Here is a 17,237-nt window from a genome sequence, read left to right as displayed (position 1 = left end):
TGTCTGATGCAAACTAATGGCTGAGCATAATTTATATCTTCAGAAACCTTATTCCTTTTCTACAGAATTCTTATCTTTATTAGTTAAATGAGATACAATTGGCTATTTCTATTGCTGTGTCACATAACCAGGATGAGCATTAGGAGATGTGGGCAGTTTGTCCAACTACCTCCGAAAAGACCTGGCTATACATTTATGGATAAAACTGAAGATCCTGGCCTGCTATGTGATTCTGTCAATGATATGATGCCTGATGTTATGAGCTTCTCCCTCATGAACCATTTTTTGTGGTTGTTGCTTTATGAAAACGTTAAAGCACACAATAGCCATAACTTTCATATTTCTGTGTTCAAATGTTTTACTAACCAGGCTTTGAAAATCTAGCAGAGCACTTTTGTGCCTTGAGACTATAAGTTTTTATTGTTCTGTTTGCTGTTTTGCCAGATACCTATTACTCTACAAGAAAATATGCATGTGGGAATTTATTACTTATGTTTGACCACCTAGGGGCAGGAAAATGTACATTCTCGTTTCCTTATTCCTGTGTACAACTTCTGTCTAAAATTTGTTACCTGTGTTCTGGAAGCACCATGTATCCACTCTAACTAAAATACTATAGTTATTGTTCATAGTGTGTATGTGGAAATGCTTTTATTTGTTCCTCTAACTTCCTGGTCATCTTACTGTATTCTCATTCTACATTTTGTTTGTAGAACATTGAAAAGTGTCTGAAAATTAAAGCTAACAGAGAACTGGAACTGATTTATACGAGTGCTGAAATATTGAGTGTTCCCACTTACTTAGATTTTTCTACAAGGACGTACTGCAAATAAAGTGAAACACTTAGAGGAGAAGAGTAAATGAGCTTGTCTTGGCACTGCAGAACTGCTTTATTCACTTTTAAGTAAAGAAGTTGAAGAGTTAACCTCTAGCACAATTGGAAACACAATCTAATACTGTATGTAAAAATGACCAGGGACCACTAAAACCATGTTACTTTGATTTCCTCCACCTTCTGCTCCATGTATGCCCTTTGCCAGCCAGTTAATGACTTGTTCCATGTCTGAACATTTGTCCCTCCCTTGTCTCATTCTGTTTGATCTCTGTGTAGCTTTTGATACTAACACTCTATTATTAATTTATTTTTTAGCATATAAGGCAAGAAAATGGTGTCTCCAGCACTCTTGCCTCTCTGGATTGAATCCCAGCTCTCACAGACTTCACAGATTCCCTCCTTACTCCGACTAGAACCCAGACCCTGTGTCTCCCTCAGTTCAGTGATAACTATATATCCCATTTATCAACCTGGATCAATTCTTTCATCCATGGCTACACAGTGACTTCCTACTCTTTGAATATTTCAATTACTAAAATGCTCACTCTGAGTAAAGAGAGAGGATGTATACCTGCCTTGGCTGGAGCGCTTGGATGTTCAAGTTTTAATTTTGGGAGACCTGCTTCAATGTTCACTCTTTCCCTGTTTCATATCTCTCCTACTTGAATTAAGAATCCAGCAGCTTTTGATTTTTCTCATAGATGTAACTAATCTTCATAAATTGTGGGGCACCAGGAAAGCTCCAGAGTGCAAGCTGTGATGCATTGGCAACATGGGAAGAAGCACAGAGCCAGTCCAGATCTCCTGAGCCCCGCAACCCAGTCAGAGGAGACTTGTTGCTTGCAAAGAGATGGGATTGTCTAACATGAAACTTCAAGGCAGAGTAGCTCAGAAATCTATATTAGAGGAAAAAGCTGGAAATATGGACAATTATCATGAGTTTGGTATTGCTATAAAATAGAAGCAGCAGTTCCACATATCAAATCTTAGGGCTTGGTAGTTAAAGACCATCTTAGAATAATCAGAGCAGCCATATTGCTATGATTCCATTATTGCACATTGCAGTCCCAACTGGCATCCCAAGACACAGAAAAATAGCCATTTTAAATTTTGCATTTCCTATGTCTGATCTTCCATCAGTGTATAAAAAGGTTCCTTCTTGTCACCTCTCCCCTACAGTATTTTAGTTAGAGTGGATACATGGTGCTTCCAGAACACAGGTAACAAATTTTAGACAGAAGTTGTACACAGGAATAAGGAAAAGAGAGTGTTCTGGATTTACAAGAGTGACTGAAGTCAAAGACTTACTCTGGATTTCAGTGGACCTTTGTAACCAAAAGAAGCATTTAGCCTTATTTGCGAGCCACTTATTGATTTTTCTGGCACTAGTGAAAGACATCACACTAAATCTTTCCTTGGCAATCATGATGCTATTTTTCTACAAGACAACTAAGGAATGCCTTTATAACCTATTCTGAGGGAATACTTTCTAGAGATGTTACTGGCCCATCACAAATATTATGCTGTCAGATTCCAGTTCCCAGAGGCTTACACTTACTGACCCAATCCAGAGGGGGAGATAGCATCTGGGAACCAGTTATAACCCCCTACCTCTCTGATGATCCTCCAAAGGAGTATGTGCCAGCTGAGCGCAATGAAAACATATAGCCCTCTGCCTTTTCCTCTTCCCTGCCACAGCCAGGGGTTGTAGAGAGGAGGTAGGAACTGGCTTTATTGTCTCTCTAGCTACCACTACTCTTCCTTGTCAGGCAAATAACTGGACAGAAGAATAAAGTCCCTTTCGATTGCTTTGGCATCTCCTGCAGCATAAAGGGAGAAGAATGAGACCGCATCTGCCCTTCTAATCCTACTTCAGTTCATGATATCCAGAGAGATGATTAGGGCTTTTTTGATTGCACACTTTTTCTTTGGCAGATGCTGACTGTAGGAACTATTCTGCTTCAAACTTTTTTTTTTAACGTCCCATTTTTGACATGTTCTTGGTTAAAAATTACTTTGTTACATTACTTCTACTATAATGCAATTTAAATTTTGGAAACAAAATTGACCTAATCTGAAACTATTTTCAGTTGGGAGGGATGGGAATTGAGATTTTTGACTTTGTCTCTGTTTGGGATGGGAATTTTTTTCAAAATCTCAAGTTCTCACAGGATGGGAAGACCATTTCCCACCCAGCTCTAGATATTGCAGACCATCTGGCTATGACAGGTAGAGTATTTGCTTGGTGTCTGTCAGTTCAGACACTATGCTGGTAGAGCTGATATATCAGTTTTTATTTCACAAAAATTTCAAATGTGAATTTTTGACTAGCATAGAATTTTGTATCTCCTGATGTGGTTGAGAAATCTAGAGTAATTTAATGAAACAGAACTAAATTCTGCTTTCAGTTGCACTGCTATAAATCAAGTCACTATTAAAGTCAGTGGTTTTACTCCAGATTTATACAGGTCTAGCCAAGAAGAGGATTTGTTCCTTAGTCAGTAATTTAGGCAAGATGGCATAAATTTGATATTCCTGGAATTACTCAATATTCTGGTACAGGCATTTACAGTGCAAATGAAAAAATAAAACATTCTGCTGCTTCTCTTCAGAAGTTACTTAGGTTAGGAAAGTTCTGAAACAGCAAGGGCATACTAATATCATCTCTGAGCTGTATACATATGGCCATCTCTGTTCCCCCACATGAGGTGAGAAATAAGGTGCTCATTTCTCACCTCATGCTAACCCCGCTAGTTGCACATCCATCTTATCATTGCTATGGAGAACCCATTGTGGTCCTTTCCAATTATAATATGCTTCAGTGAAGTCCTACTCTTATTGCAGGGAAGGAGAATCACTTTTCAGAGGCACTGGTGAATTTTACACAAAAGAAGCAGTATGATATTGATATCCAGGACATTGTGAAACCATTCTCTGTACTCACTTATCTACCTGCCACCACATGATACATGGGGTAGGCTGGTAGATTACTAGTTGCTGACTGTCTTAATATGAATGAATTATTGCACAGTCCTGGGAACCTGACAATGTCAGCAATACAGCCCTTGGCAGAGCACATCACATACATAATGAAAGCATGGAATACTCCATGATGCCTGAAGCTCACATCAATATGTAGTGATGCACTAATCACCATGTGAATCCAGTCTATATCTTCCAGGACAAGTGTAAAACCACAAGTGTCACATTATTTGCTACTGAAGCTCCGGTGGAAAACTAACTAACTAACCGAAGAAGTGAGCTGTAGCTCACGAAAGCTCATGCTTAAATAAATTTGTTAGTCTTTAAGGTGCCACAAGTACTCCTGTTTTTTTTAACTAGTTTTCTGTTATTGTTTCTTGGATTTGATTTATCGAACTGAACGACATAGTTTATGTAATACTTTAGCTTCAGCATCTCTCATTGTGGTGAAATGTCCAATAGGAAAGCAATATATAGCATTTATAAGTAGGTCCCCACCAACTTCACGGCCATGAAAAACGTGTCACGGACTGTGAAATCTGGTCTCCCCCCCTGAAATCTCATATTTTGTGTGCTTTTACCCTGTATTATACAGATTTCACGGGAGAGACCAGCATTTCTCAAATTGGTGGTCCTGACCGAAAAGGGAGTTATGGGGAGGGGTCATGCTATTGCCACCCTTACTTCTGCACTGCCTTCAGAGCTGAGTGGCCAGAGTGGCAGCTGATGACTGAAGGCCCAGCTCTGCAGGCAGCAGCACAGAAGTAAGGGTGGCAATACCATCCTTATATCTGTGCTGCTGCAGGCAGTGGCTCTGCCTTCAGAGCTGGGCTCATGGCCAGCAGTCACCACTCTCCAGCTGCCTAGCTCTGAAGGTAGTGCCACCACCAGCAGCAGTGCAGAAGTAAGGGTAGCAATACCACAATACCCACTAAAATAACCTTGCAACCCCCACACAACTCCTTTTTGGGTCAGGACCCCTACAATTACAACACTGTGAAATTTCAGATTTAAATACCTGAAATCATGAAATTTATGATTTTTTAAATCCTATGACTGTGAAATTGATCAAAATGGACCATGAATTTCGGAGGGCCCTATGTATAAAGAACTCTTTCCAAAGACAAACAGTGATTCTCAAACCATCTTCAACAGAACACTACTTGAAAAAATTGCCTCCTTCACCATGCGTATTACTGTGCAAACTGGTCACTGCTAAACTAAAGACTTAATTACCCTTTTGTGAGTTTGCATAACTTCGGGTACAGTCTCAGTACAAGTTTGGTAGGAGGAAGAATGGCTTGTGAGTGATGAATTTTGGAGAAGGGAGTATATGTAATTAAATTATTGGGGAGGGGAAGAGTATGAAATTAATGATATTTTGGACTTCTCTGCTCACATCTGAATAGGAAGGAGATGTTCCCTCAGAAGATCTAGGCACTGGAAAGAGCAGTGGGACCCTAGTTTTCCTCTGCAAGATGGCAACCTCAGGTAGGCAGGATAGGGGGTTTTGTTGGGAGCTATCATGGGACCTGTTGGTGAGAAAGTTGCTGTGTAATGTTAAAGGTTTCCATGGGTCTGGATAGTGCAGAGTTCTCAAACTCTTAGATGTTCCAGGATTATTATTCTTCCCCTTATCTCATCATCTGAGTTTGGGTCATTGTGCAGGCATCCAGCATCTAAAGCATGCTAAGGAGACAGTAAGGTCCATCTTTGTGGCAATCTATCCATCACTTCCTCTGCTTTCCTCAGGGTCTCTTTCCTACCATCCTTTTCTGCTATGCATTGGACTTAGGGATGACCCCAGTGTAGCCCAGCTTTTACTTCAAAGGGGCTTGCCATTCCAAAAACATGTTCAGATCACTGTTTTGGGTAATCTATATAGGGGATTTAATAACCATGGTGAATGCTCAACACTCCACTTACTCAACACTGGTGTAAGCATTTTTCTTCCGCTTTATCATTTATCACTAAATGCCTCGAAACTATCCTGTTGTTACCTTAGATGCTTCTCTATCATGTGCCAAATCACAAACATGGCATCAGTGGTTCCTTGTCCTTTCCTAAAGCTCTTGTTCAAGGAGGAGTTTCACCATTTTTTCTAATCCTAGCATCCAAATTGCAATCTTCAGGAATTCTCGTCTCACCATATGGCTTTTACCACACCACCCATCCATTTTATGTCTCCCTCGCCAGGGTGGATTTGATTTAAATCAATTTGATTTAAATCACTAGTCAGGAAGACTCAATTTAATCATGGATTTCTACATAAAAGTGCATTCTTGTTGGTTGTTATAACCTTAATACATATTCTTCACAACTCAGAGATAGATGTAGGTTTCATTTTTAGAAGGTTCACACTATACATTTTTAAGTGATTTATTTTGAAAACTTTTCAGATTAGTTTTACATCTATATCAGAAAATGAATGATTGTTTGGTTATTTCATTTTAAATTAAATAGGATAGTTCACCTCCCAATGACTTCATAAATATCTCCATTTCAACAGGTTAATCATTAATATTTGGAGGATTTTCTTGCCATGCTGTATTAGGAGAACATCACTAGACAGACATTTAAATTGTTTTATTTAACTACAACAACGTTATGTATTCTGGATTTTTTTCTTCAACAGAAAACATATAATATTTTAACAAAACAAGCATATGAATTTTTGAATTTAGTTAAACATTCATTTTTTAAAAAAATCAGATTTGTTTTTGTTAAAATTGTTGACTAAAATTGTTAAATAGTTTTAAAAAAATTAAATAGACTATGTCAGTCAGGTCAACATAAGAAACTTAATATTGGCTTCTGCAGCAAACTCAGTCATCTTTACCTTCATTTTCCTATTTGTTCATAATGTGGAAAAGAAAAACAAGCTTTCCTGCTTTTTCAGGCCCCAAACGATTTCTCAGTTTGGAATGAATTAGTCCAAAGGAAGAAAATATTCTTTTGACACCATCAGAAGAAGCTACTGCTGTTAAAAGTGAGATAATCACTTCAATAGTCTCGGAATCCAAGTGCATAAGTGACTTCCACCAGTTCACTGGTGTGACTTTCTTTAAGACCTCATCAGCAAACATATTTCTTGAATGGTTTGCCCTTAGCTCTGACGTTCATTATAGTTGGCATTATGGAGGGATGATTGCTGAATATCCATGTCATAGCTAACTCCTCTTCTTCAGCAGTCAAGGTTTGACCCTGGTACCAATATTGAGAATATTTGAAAGAAAATGAGCTAGCAGGATTTTGAATCCCCTGATGTTCCTAGGTCTTTTTGGTTTTCCACTTCTCTTTTAGGAAATTCATCTTCCATAAAGTCCAAGTGTTCCTCTGAAACTATGTTGAAATTATTTGACCTTCATCATAATGGTGTTGGTATTTTGTGTTCATTTGGCCATTGTACTGTATTTAGATCACTTGGGTTTAAAATAATGCAATTTAGGAGCTTGTTTGTCAGTGCACTCTAATCTAGGAAAGTACTGTAATGTATTTATTCAAGTTTTACAATAACAGTTTAGGAAAAATAAAATCCCATGTTTATAATAGGCTAAGTAGCTATTATTTCAGGTCTACAAGTAGTGGCAACATTTTTCACCATCTGATTGTTAACTCATTCTTGGAAGTGACTAAATCTGTCATTTAATTATTGATGCCCCATTCAGTATATTTCATTCTGTGCCTTTTTGTAAACATACCACTCGGCTGATCTTCATTCTACTGAAAATAAATCCTGAAGTATATTATAAACATTGTTAATGTGCTCTTCTGAAGTGGGATCTCTCTTTACAATGGACTGATTATATATCTCTATTTTTAAAAATACTAGGTGCTGGTAGAAGTGTTTTGTCTTTTCATTATCATCTTGTAAATATGGTATAAAAATAGGTTGCCTGTGGGCTAGTTTCTGGCACTATTGTTTTACCAGACATGCTACTAAGACAGTGTAGCTGGTCCTACCCCACATGAGGTCCCCTTGGGCAATCTTTTCACTCAGAGCTCCAGGACTGAGCTGGTGACTAGCCTATGCACAAGTGAAGAAGAGTTCTTCAGCCCTCTTCCTCCACTCCCAATGTGCCACTCTGCAGTAGTAGCAACAGTCTAGAACTAAATGTTGTTCAAATATAGCATATTGGAGCCCAGCTGCTTCACTGAAGCCAATGGGAGCTTTGCTATTGTCTTCATGGGGAGGAGGATTGGGAGTGTTTGGAGTTTATGAAATCTCGGTTTGATTTACACAATAACTTGAAACTTCCAAAACTAGGAATGTAATTTTTTTAAATGGGACTAACAATTTAAAAACCACTTAAGAAACGTTCCAATTATAAAAATCTGCCCTTCTCCACTAAAGTAAATTCCCATATGCCACATTGTGACAGGTATGGCAATTTCCTGTAATAACTTTGGGAGATCTTACTTTAATTCAATATCTTTAGAGTCCATTGTATTAAACACAAAGGTTATGTATTATTATGAGCCTGAATGATTAAAGGACTACATTGCTTAATGTGGCACACATGAATGAACCTTTGGGACAATACATATGAAGTGGATTTCCTGAGAAATACTGAAAATGAGGTGAATTCAAATCTCTCCCTATCCCCTTCCCCTGCCTACAGTTATGAAAAACCCAGCCCTTAGAACTACGCCCTGAGGAGAGAGCAAGTGTCTGCTCATTACCTGTTCCCCGAGTCCTGAGATCAAAGACCCAAACAGTATAAAGGGGTGACTAACCATTTAACAGGCATGCTTGTTCTGAGCTAACAGCTGTTCCCAATGTATAACCACAGAAAAACCTCTTTGTTGGGTTTGAAGGACTGATCTCTTGCCAGAGCCCTTGTTGGAGCTGGGGTGACCTCTGGTAAGCTTATTAGCATGTATACCGGTTTTTATTTTTAACGCTTTCACCTTAAGAATAAATGTGCTTGCCTAGAAAAAACTATGTGATAACTTATTGTAGGCAATTATGCTACTGAGAGGCCTGCTTTTCTCTCTCTATAGAGGCTGCTTAGGCAGTCTGACTTACAGGGAAACTCACATTGTAAGTATGGAACTGTGGAGCCTGGAAACCCCTGTCAGGAGGGACAGGTATGGATTTCTTCCCACAAGAGGTGATGGCTGAGGAGCTGGGAGCCTAGAGTGGATGTCCTTGCTGTACCATGGAGAGGGTGCAGTTGCCTTGATCAGTGACCCCACATTGTAACTTTGAAACCAGTCTTCACAGCTGAGTTTTCAGTGCCTGAAACTAGGGGGAGATATATAACTGACCCGTGTTTATAGTTGAGCTGAACCAAAAAAAAAAACAATTTTATTCATGATCATTCATTGAAAGAGGAACCCTGGCTTTGCCCAGGTGACTAATCACACAGTCAAACAACAAATAGCACATTGTAGATCATAATTGAAAAAGTGGGCTACATTTGTAGCAGATACAAACAGATGGCCCCAATACCTTTCTGCTCTGTATCTCAAACTGCTTTCTCTTTCCAAAGTGCTTAGCCTAGTCATCCCATTAGCCCTTTCCTGGACGTTCTCTTGCTCTTCAGTGGAGCATCTACCGTCCCTGAACTCTCAAAATTCTTTCCAGTTCTTCAATCAAGGCTTCCCCTGGCTTAGTTCTCCCTCCAGGCTCGTAGTCATTTGCTACCCACATTGCTAGGGCTTTTCACCCAACAGCCTCCTGTTCCTGCAGATCCCTCAGTTGAGGCTTATCTTTGACCTAAATTCTGCTTCTTGCGGACTTAGGGAGCTCTGGAAAGTGGTCACCTGCCCTCTTTCCAGCAGGCCTGGTATCTAGTCAGATACTTTCATCACCTGACTCAGTGTCATTTCTTTCATCTAGCAAGTCAGCCTAAACCTGGTACAGATGAGGCTGAGCCCTAACCCCTTAAACTCCCAGCTCACCTTGTGACAGAAAGAAAAAGAATTATGAGTTAATTCTACCATCGGAAAAATGAAAAACAGGAAAAGCCAAACAGAAAAATCATAGTAAGATCCAGGGCAGTCATTGTAGCAGAAGTAAAAAACAATGGATCTACACACTCAGCTGCAAAAGGACAATACATATTAAACAGGCAGCTCAGTAATGTGCAGTCAAGATATTGTACCTTTTTTCCTTCCCTTTTTATTTTAGTTGCCTGGAAAGAAATCTAAAGAATATACAGTAGCACAATTCTTATTTTTCATCCAAATCCAGTTTCCCCTCCCCTCAAAGCCTATCAAAGTGGAAGCAGTGTTCACATAGGAAGTTCACACTACTGTAAGTTCTCTTGTTCCACCTGAACTGCAAATGCAAATATCTATATTTTGGAAATTCCAATCCTGCTATATCTAGGTTATGAACATCATCAGATCTCAGAGAGATGTTTATTCATAGATTAAATTAATGCATTTGCCCTAAAGATTCCCAAGTGTTTTGTGGTAAAAGAAATTTGTAACATGATGAATGACTAATGAGGTAGATTTCTCAAAAATATTCAGGGGTTTTATTGTTCCATTATTGTTTCAGTTCTTTGCAAGTGCTGAAGTGTAATATTTATTGTGCTCAGAAAATTTGGTGGTGCTTAAAATTGTTTGATGCTAAGGCAAGGAGTCAGAGGTCTGAGAGAGAAAATATACAATTATATTTTAGATATCTCACGTCCCATTTGCTAATGCCTATTAAGGCTCTTTTCTACCTATGGCATAATATAGAATATTCATACATCTTAGAGCTGTGAGTCCTGAAATATACATTTATTGCATTATCTCTGAATGATCAAATGCTGTCCATATTTCTGTTAACCTTACAGAAGATAAATGGGACACCATGTGGGGAAAAAGCATATCAAAAGCTAAAGCTGTTTGAAGAGTTTTATCCACTGAGTCCAATAAGCACACTCAGATTTCTAGGAGCATTTTGCACACCTTACAAGGGGTATGCACGGTACTAGTTGCCTGAAAGTCTGCTGGGCTACAGTTATGAATGGAAACAGACTTAGATCAAAATGAATGAGGGTGTATTATGTTCAGCAATTTTGGTTTATTACACATCTACTAGGAGTGGAAATGGTGAGGATCTGTGTCATCTAACACTTATATTCTGCAAATTCACAAATGCACACAAAGGTGAGGTCAAGTCTGGATCAAGTTTGAAATGAACCAGAGCCAATTTATGGTTTTCAATGGAAGCTATGTGTAACTCCATGTTTTGAGCTGAGCTTTTAGGTTTCTCTAAAGCAAAATACTGAATAACCAGAAGAAACTTCATTGAGGTCAATAGTTACACCCATACACAAGATGACCTACTGAGATCAGAATCCGGACTAATGGGTATAAACCTATTCAGGACAAAAGGGGGTGGGGAGAAACTCACAACTCCACTCCCCCTGCAGGAGCCCACTGCACCACGGTTTGCACAGCTATAGTTTAACCCAGTGGTGGGCAACCTGCAGCCCATAGGCTGCATGTAGCCCATCAAGGTAATCTGATTGCAGGCCGCAAGACATTTTATTGACATTGACTGTCCACAGACACGGCCCCCCGCAGCTCCAAGTGGCCAATGGGAACTGCATGAAGCGGTGGGCCTCAGGGACGTGCTGGCTGCCACTTCCCGCAGCTTCCTTTGGCCAGGAACAGAGAACCGTGACCACTGTGAGCTGCAGGGGGCTGTACCTGCAGACAGTCAATGTCAGCAAAATGTCTCACGGCCTGCAGTCAGATTGCCCTGGTGAGCCACAGGTTGCCCACCACTGCTGTAGATGCCTAAACTCACTCAGTGCCTAAATTTTCAGGATCAAAATCCCCTAGGTAGCTAAGTTTCTGCCTCTGGCAAGTGCAATGTTACCTCTCCGTAGGCTTCCAGACACACCTCTCCTGCGTAAGGCCAGAGCTACTGTGAACTGGGGAAGACAGGTGTTTGCCAGCCTGCCCAGAGGCTACCTACTGGATTAGGTCCCATTCAGGTGTTGGGGGCGGGGGTGGGCAAGGCCCACCTTAACTCCTAGCTTACTTGTTAGAGAACTCATTTGAGATGTGGGAGATCAATTTCTCCTCTCTGCCCAAAGGGATAGAGGATTTGAATGGGGGGTCTCCTACTTCTCAGGCAAGTGCTCTAACAACTGAGCTAGGGGATATTCTGATGTGGAACTCTGTCTACTGTGGATAACTACGCAATTGTTCGGTTGCGGGTGAGGGAGGGAGCTACTCTGGTGCCTGGTGATTGGGGCACCTGCCTAGAAGATGTAAACTCCGATCACTTATTATTTAGTTACAGTGGCAAAGCTTCAACAGGAGATCTTGAGGGAGCCCCACATCAGAATATCCCATATAGCTCAGTGGTGCCTATGCTGCCTGACTCCAGGTGATGAGTTCTCAGTGGTGGATTGATAATGGAGATAGGCGCCTCCCTGCAGCCTGGAGTTAAATGCCTATCTCTGAGAGCAGTGGGGCTTAGCACACACCCTTCACATGGGCATCTCTCATTGGCTAGCACAGGTGACTCCCCACCTAACATGCTGGCTAAGATGTCTCTCTCTCTGTCGCCCCATTCATTGTATAGGGAACCTAGGGGGCTAATTCAGGCTGTCAACCACACTGTTGTTCCTTTAGGTCAGAGGTCGGCAACTTTTCAGAAATGATGTGCCGAGTCTTCATTTATTCACTTTAAGGTTTCGCGTGCCAGTAATACATTTTAACATTTTTAGAAGGTCTCTCTCTATAAGTCTATATATTATATAACTAAACTATTGTCATATATAAAGTAAACAAGGTTTTCAAAATGTTTAAGAAGCTTCATTTAAAATTAAATTAAAATGCTGATCTTATGTCGCTGGCCCTCTCAGCCTGCTGCCGACTTGGGGTTCCATTCACCTAGCTCAGCAGCGGGCTGAGCGCGGCCTGTGGCTGGGACCTCGGCTGGCAAGGGGCCGGCAGCCAGAACCCCAGCCGAGATCCCAGACAGCCGGGACCCCAGACCGGCAGTGACCTGAGCAGCTCAGCCCACTGCCGCTCAGCCCGCTGCCGGTCTGGGGTTCCATCCGCCGCCTCCTGCCAGCCGGGGTCCCGGCTGCCGGCCCCACTCAGTCCACTACCAGTCTGGGGTCCCGGCCCTGCCTCATAGGGTGGGTACTTACCTTCTCCCTGGTTTTAGCCCATCCTCTTCTCTCTCTCTCTCTCTCTCTTTCTCTGCACTGAGCAGAGGGTGGAAGTGCACTGAGCACAGGGCGGGGGGTGAAGAAGCAGGTTGGGGGTCGGTGTAGGGTCTGGCCAGGAGCTAGAATGAGGGAGGGGGCTCAGGGTTGGGGCAGGAGGTTTGGGTGTGGAGAGCTTACCTGGGAAGCTCCCATTTGGCATGAGGGATGCAGATGGGAATGTGGGGAGTGGGGGTGCAGGAGCTTCTGTTTGATGGTCAGGTGTGGGGATGTGGGGTGCAGGAGTCAGGGCATGGAGTGTGGGGAGGTGCAGGAGTCAGGGCAGGGGGCTGGGTGTGTGTGAGGGGGACAGGGGGCTGGGTGTGTGTGAGGGGGGGCAGGGCTCAGGGCAGAGGGCTGGGAGGGTGTGGGGAGTTCAGGAGTCAGGACAGGGGGCTGGGGGTGTGGGCTGGAGTCGTGGGGATGCTCCCAGCCCCCTGCCCTGAGTGGCTCATGGCAGGGGGCTGGAGGGGATATGCCCTGATTCCATCCTCCTTCCCAAAGGCACCGCCCCCGCCCCCACCTCTTCTCCGGAGCAGCAAGCATGCTGCAGCTGAAGTTCCAGCTCCACTTCTCCCCCTCCCTCTCCAGAGTCATCAGCTGTTCAGCCGCAGGGAGGGAGAGGAGGAGGGGCAGGAACCCAGCATGCTGGGGGAAGAGGCGGGGGAGGAGGGAGCTTGGCTGCCAGTGGAGGCTGCCCTGCAGCAGCAGCAGCTGGCAGGACCAAGCTTCTGCCCCCTGCCCCAACAGGAGAGAGTGGTTCGGTAGCAGGCAGAGCGGGGCTGGCTGCCGGGACCCTGGCAGGCAGCAGTGTGCCATTAAAAATCGGCTTGTGTGCCAAAGGTTGCCGACCCCTGCTCAAGGTTTTCTTTTTTCTAGGAGCTTTAGGCATTGCAATGCTCAGCATCACAATGCTTAGGTACTTTGCTGGATTACTGTTTATAGTTGTGAAGAACTATTTTAGAAATGTGGATCAAATATAAACTGGTGTGGCATTTTTTTTCCTCTGAAGAGAACTGGAAAGAATAGCTCTTTAGGACAAAAATGTGATCACACAATTAAAGACTGTCATAATAAGAGTGACTAAACCATAAAATGTGGGAAAATGACTGCTCATGAATTTAGAACAAATGACAATACCATATTTATCTCTTCTGTTTTCTTGGTAGTTTAATGCTGTTGTTTAAAGCTACATCTTTTCCCACAGGTCCACAGCCTTGGAAATCTACACTTGTTTTTATTAGGTGTCATGTGAATGAATGATTATGAGAGAAACGATTATTTTTAGAGCTCTAAAAACAATATTTTTTAAAAAGTATTAAGTAAATGTATTGGTTGTGAAAGGTTCTGGACTGGTGATAGTAGTCAATAAATCCTCTACTATATCTCCAGAACTTGTACAGCATGGGCAGTGTCAGTATAATCTTCTCCATACTGCCCCAACCATAATATAGCAGAATTTCCTTTCATGAGAGAGAAAGGGAGAGAGAGAGACTAGGCCTCTTTCTCTTCCTGTGTTGTCTGTCTAGGCTGGCTACTGAAGAGTAACCAGGTAAGTTTCTGGGTTATCTCCTGGTGTCAGTTTGGACAGGGAAGGGCTAGGAAGCTTATTAGCAGCTTGCCCAATGCTGAGCTAATGGGCAACTGCTCCTGCTGGTGGCATAGCTGCTGCTCCTTCATAAATTGTAGCAAATTCTGTCGCTTTCCGCAGGTCCAGCATCCACTTTAGAACTTCTGTTTTCCCCATGGTACATAAAATTCACTTCTAGTACCATATATACACAATGGAGTTCCCACTCCACTCTAAACAGAATTTGAATAACCTAGGCCAGATTCTTATGCCATTCTGGCTCCTTTTGCACTTGTCAGGCAGTGCAAAGGAGCCTGGATTCTCACTGTAGACTGTCCAGCTGAGAATTCCTTGCATGGGAGGGAACTCAGCTGGCCTACAGAAAACAAAGCCAGCTCCAGCAACAGCTGTCCCTGGCTCCAGTGAAGGTTGTGTATGAAAGGAGGGGAAATATTGGCAAAGCTTAGGGAGGGGGTAGGTCTGATTCTGGAATATGGCCCATTTAGTCTTAGGGCACATCTACACTTCAAGCTGGTGGGTGTAATTTTACTCCATGTCCTAGCTCCATTCAGCACAGGAGCTGGGGAGGACTTCAGGGAACTAGATACAATTCACTGATTCAATCAGCTAGTCACCCTGAGTACATACCTAGCATCTCAGATAGGTGCTTATTCAGGCAGCTAACACCTCCAACCACCATGGTTACACATGCTAACTCAGTCATAGCTAGTGCAGTATGTCTCCTTAAGCTGTTAGTTGCCTAGGAATGGGATTCACAAAAGCCAGCAAGCAGAATGGGGAGCCACCCAAGCTAGCCATGGGGGGAAATGTCCAGAAGAGGGGATTGAGCTAAGCCCTGCCCCTCTAAGGGAGTTAGGTGCCTGAGTTCAGGCTGGAGGGAAGCATCTTCTTCCACTCAGGAGTCTCAGCCATGAATCCTCTTCTATAGTGCGGTGCCTAAATCAGGTCAGCCCTTTCTCTGAACCAGTGATGGTGGTGCTCTTATAACCAATAACCCAGTGGTTAGGCCACTCACCTGGAAGGTAGGAGTCCTGAATTCAAATCTGCCTGCCCAATGTGGAGCAGGAACTTGAACCCAAGTCCCCTGCATCCCCTATGAATGCACTAACCACTGGGTTATTGGGGGCATACTAACTCTTCCTATTTTTTTTTAATGCTTGGTGCAATCCAGTAGATGGTCTCTGAGAGTGTCTCCCAGATCAGGACCTGCAGATGCAAGAGTCAGGGGAACACCTACTTTGAGGATCCTGCTTGGGTTTAGGCATAAGTTTGGCACCAGGATTTAAGTGGCTTTGCATATGCCCACCAGCAGAAACTTAAGTATCTAGGGGGCTTTACCAGTGAAAATTTAAGTGCCAAAGAATTTCACCATCTATAGGTAGTTTGGCAGATTACACAGAACTGAGCAGGTGTTTTGAGGATCTAAATTTTGGATTTAAGTGTCTAAAGTCTCATTTTGTGGTTTATGCTCTAAGTGGCTTGCCCAATGTCAAAGAGAGCCTGTCATGGAGCACAGAATTGAACACAGGTCTTCAGAGTCCTGGGCTGGCACCCTAACCATTAGATCATACATCCTCTGTGGTAACTTACTTAACAGTCTTCAGCCTTGGCATTCTCTCTGAATTGGCTGTTCCTGGGATTTCTCTGTTCTAGACTCAATTTCCCCCTGACCAGAGAGTCCCTCCCTTGTATCCATGGTAGCATCAATGAGTCTCCAAGGAACAATCAGCATTTCCCTACATGGTTAACACCTGCTACCAGGGCAGGGCAAAAGAAGAATCCTGCCCTCTTCACTGAAACCTACATTTATAGGTGAGCCTCTTCAAAAGATACTTGGCATGAAATAGGACATAAATAAATATCATCTTCATCTTGCTTAATCTAAGAAATATACATATACATAAATATCTTGGCTGCTATATGATAATAGGAAGGAGGAAATATATTTCAGAAGTTGTAATTACATTCTCCTGAGGTTGAAGAGATGAAAGTGCTAAAGACAAAAGTTTTTTAAGGGGAAGATATAAAAATATATGGAAAATAATATTTTTTGATTAATTTAATTAACTACAATTAATTAAAATAAAAATTAGCATGTGGAACTTTCTAAGGGCTGAAATATTTTGATGATCATTAAGTCAGTTTCATGCTGATGAGAGACTTTCTTTTTTTCTTTTTTTCTAAAAAACTTAAAGACAAACTACAATAACTTTGTTGGCTAATTTATATATTTGGATGATAAATAAATTTGAGAGGAGAACAATAAAAAAATAAAAAAAATTAATTAATGATCTTTTCTTTCAATTGCATCTGTTATGCACAGTCTGAATTTGGGCTTGTAGCAGAGTTCCATCTTAAGGGCCCATGGTCAGAGGAGCAGGAACCTATGATGTCCTATGACCCACCCCCCCCCCTCCCCCCCCACTGAAGAAAGGAGACTAGGTGGTGGAATGGGGGAGGTGTGTGAGTCTGGTGTGTGGTGTGAAGTAGTAAGCAGTTCAGTAGGTCTCTCAGGAGAGAGGAGAAAGCAGAGTTTGAAGGGGAGCCAGAACCAAACTTTTGGTAAGAACTGACTAAAGCTGGGGGTGCCTAATGAGCAGAAGTCTGGGGCAATGCCCCAAGGAAAAAGGGGAAAATCCATCTTGGCTGGGGAAGC

The 17,237-nt window shown here is 42.3% G+C and overlaps 1 long non-coding RNA gene across 1 annotated transcript in view; it reads right to left on the bottom strand.

The window, feature by feature from the left end:
- Window positions 1-15,634, bottom strand: part of LOC120405639 — a 40,030-nt gene extending 24,396 nt beyond the window's left edge. The window contains exon 1 of the long non-coding RNA XR_005598738.1: window positions 15,597-15,634. This is a non-coding gene — a long non-coding RNA (uncharacterized LOC120405639). The remainder of the gene's footprint in view (window positions 1-15,596) is intronic.
- Window positions 15,635-17,237: the final 1,603 nt, after the last annotated feature.

This window comes from Mauremys reevesii, linkage group 5 (genome assembly GCF_016161935.1).
Source record: "Mauremys reevesii isolate NIE-2019 linkage group 5, ASM1616193v1, whole genome shotgun sequence".
Taxonomy (NCBI): Eukaryota; Metazoa; Chordata; order Testudines; family Geoemydidae; genus Mauremys; species Mauremys reevesii.
This window is presented reverse-complemented; position numbering and strand designations above follow the sequence as displayed.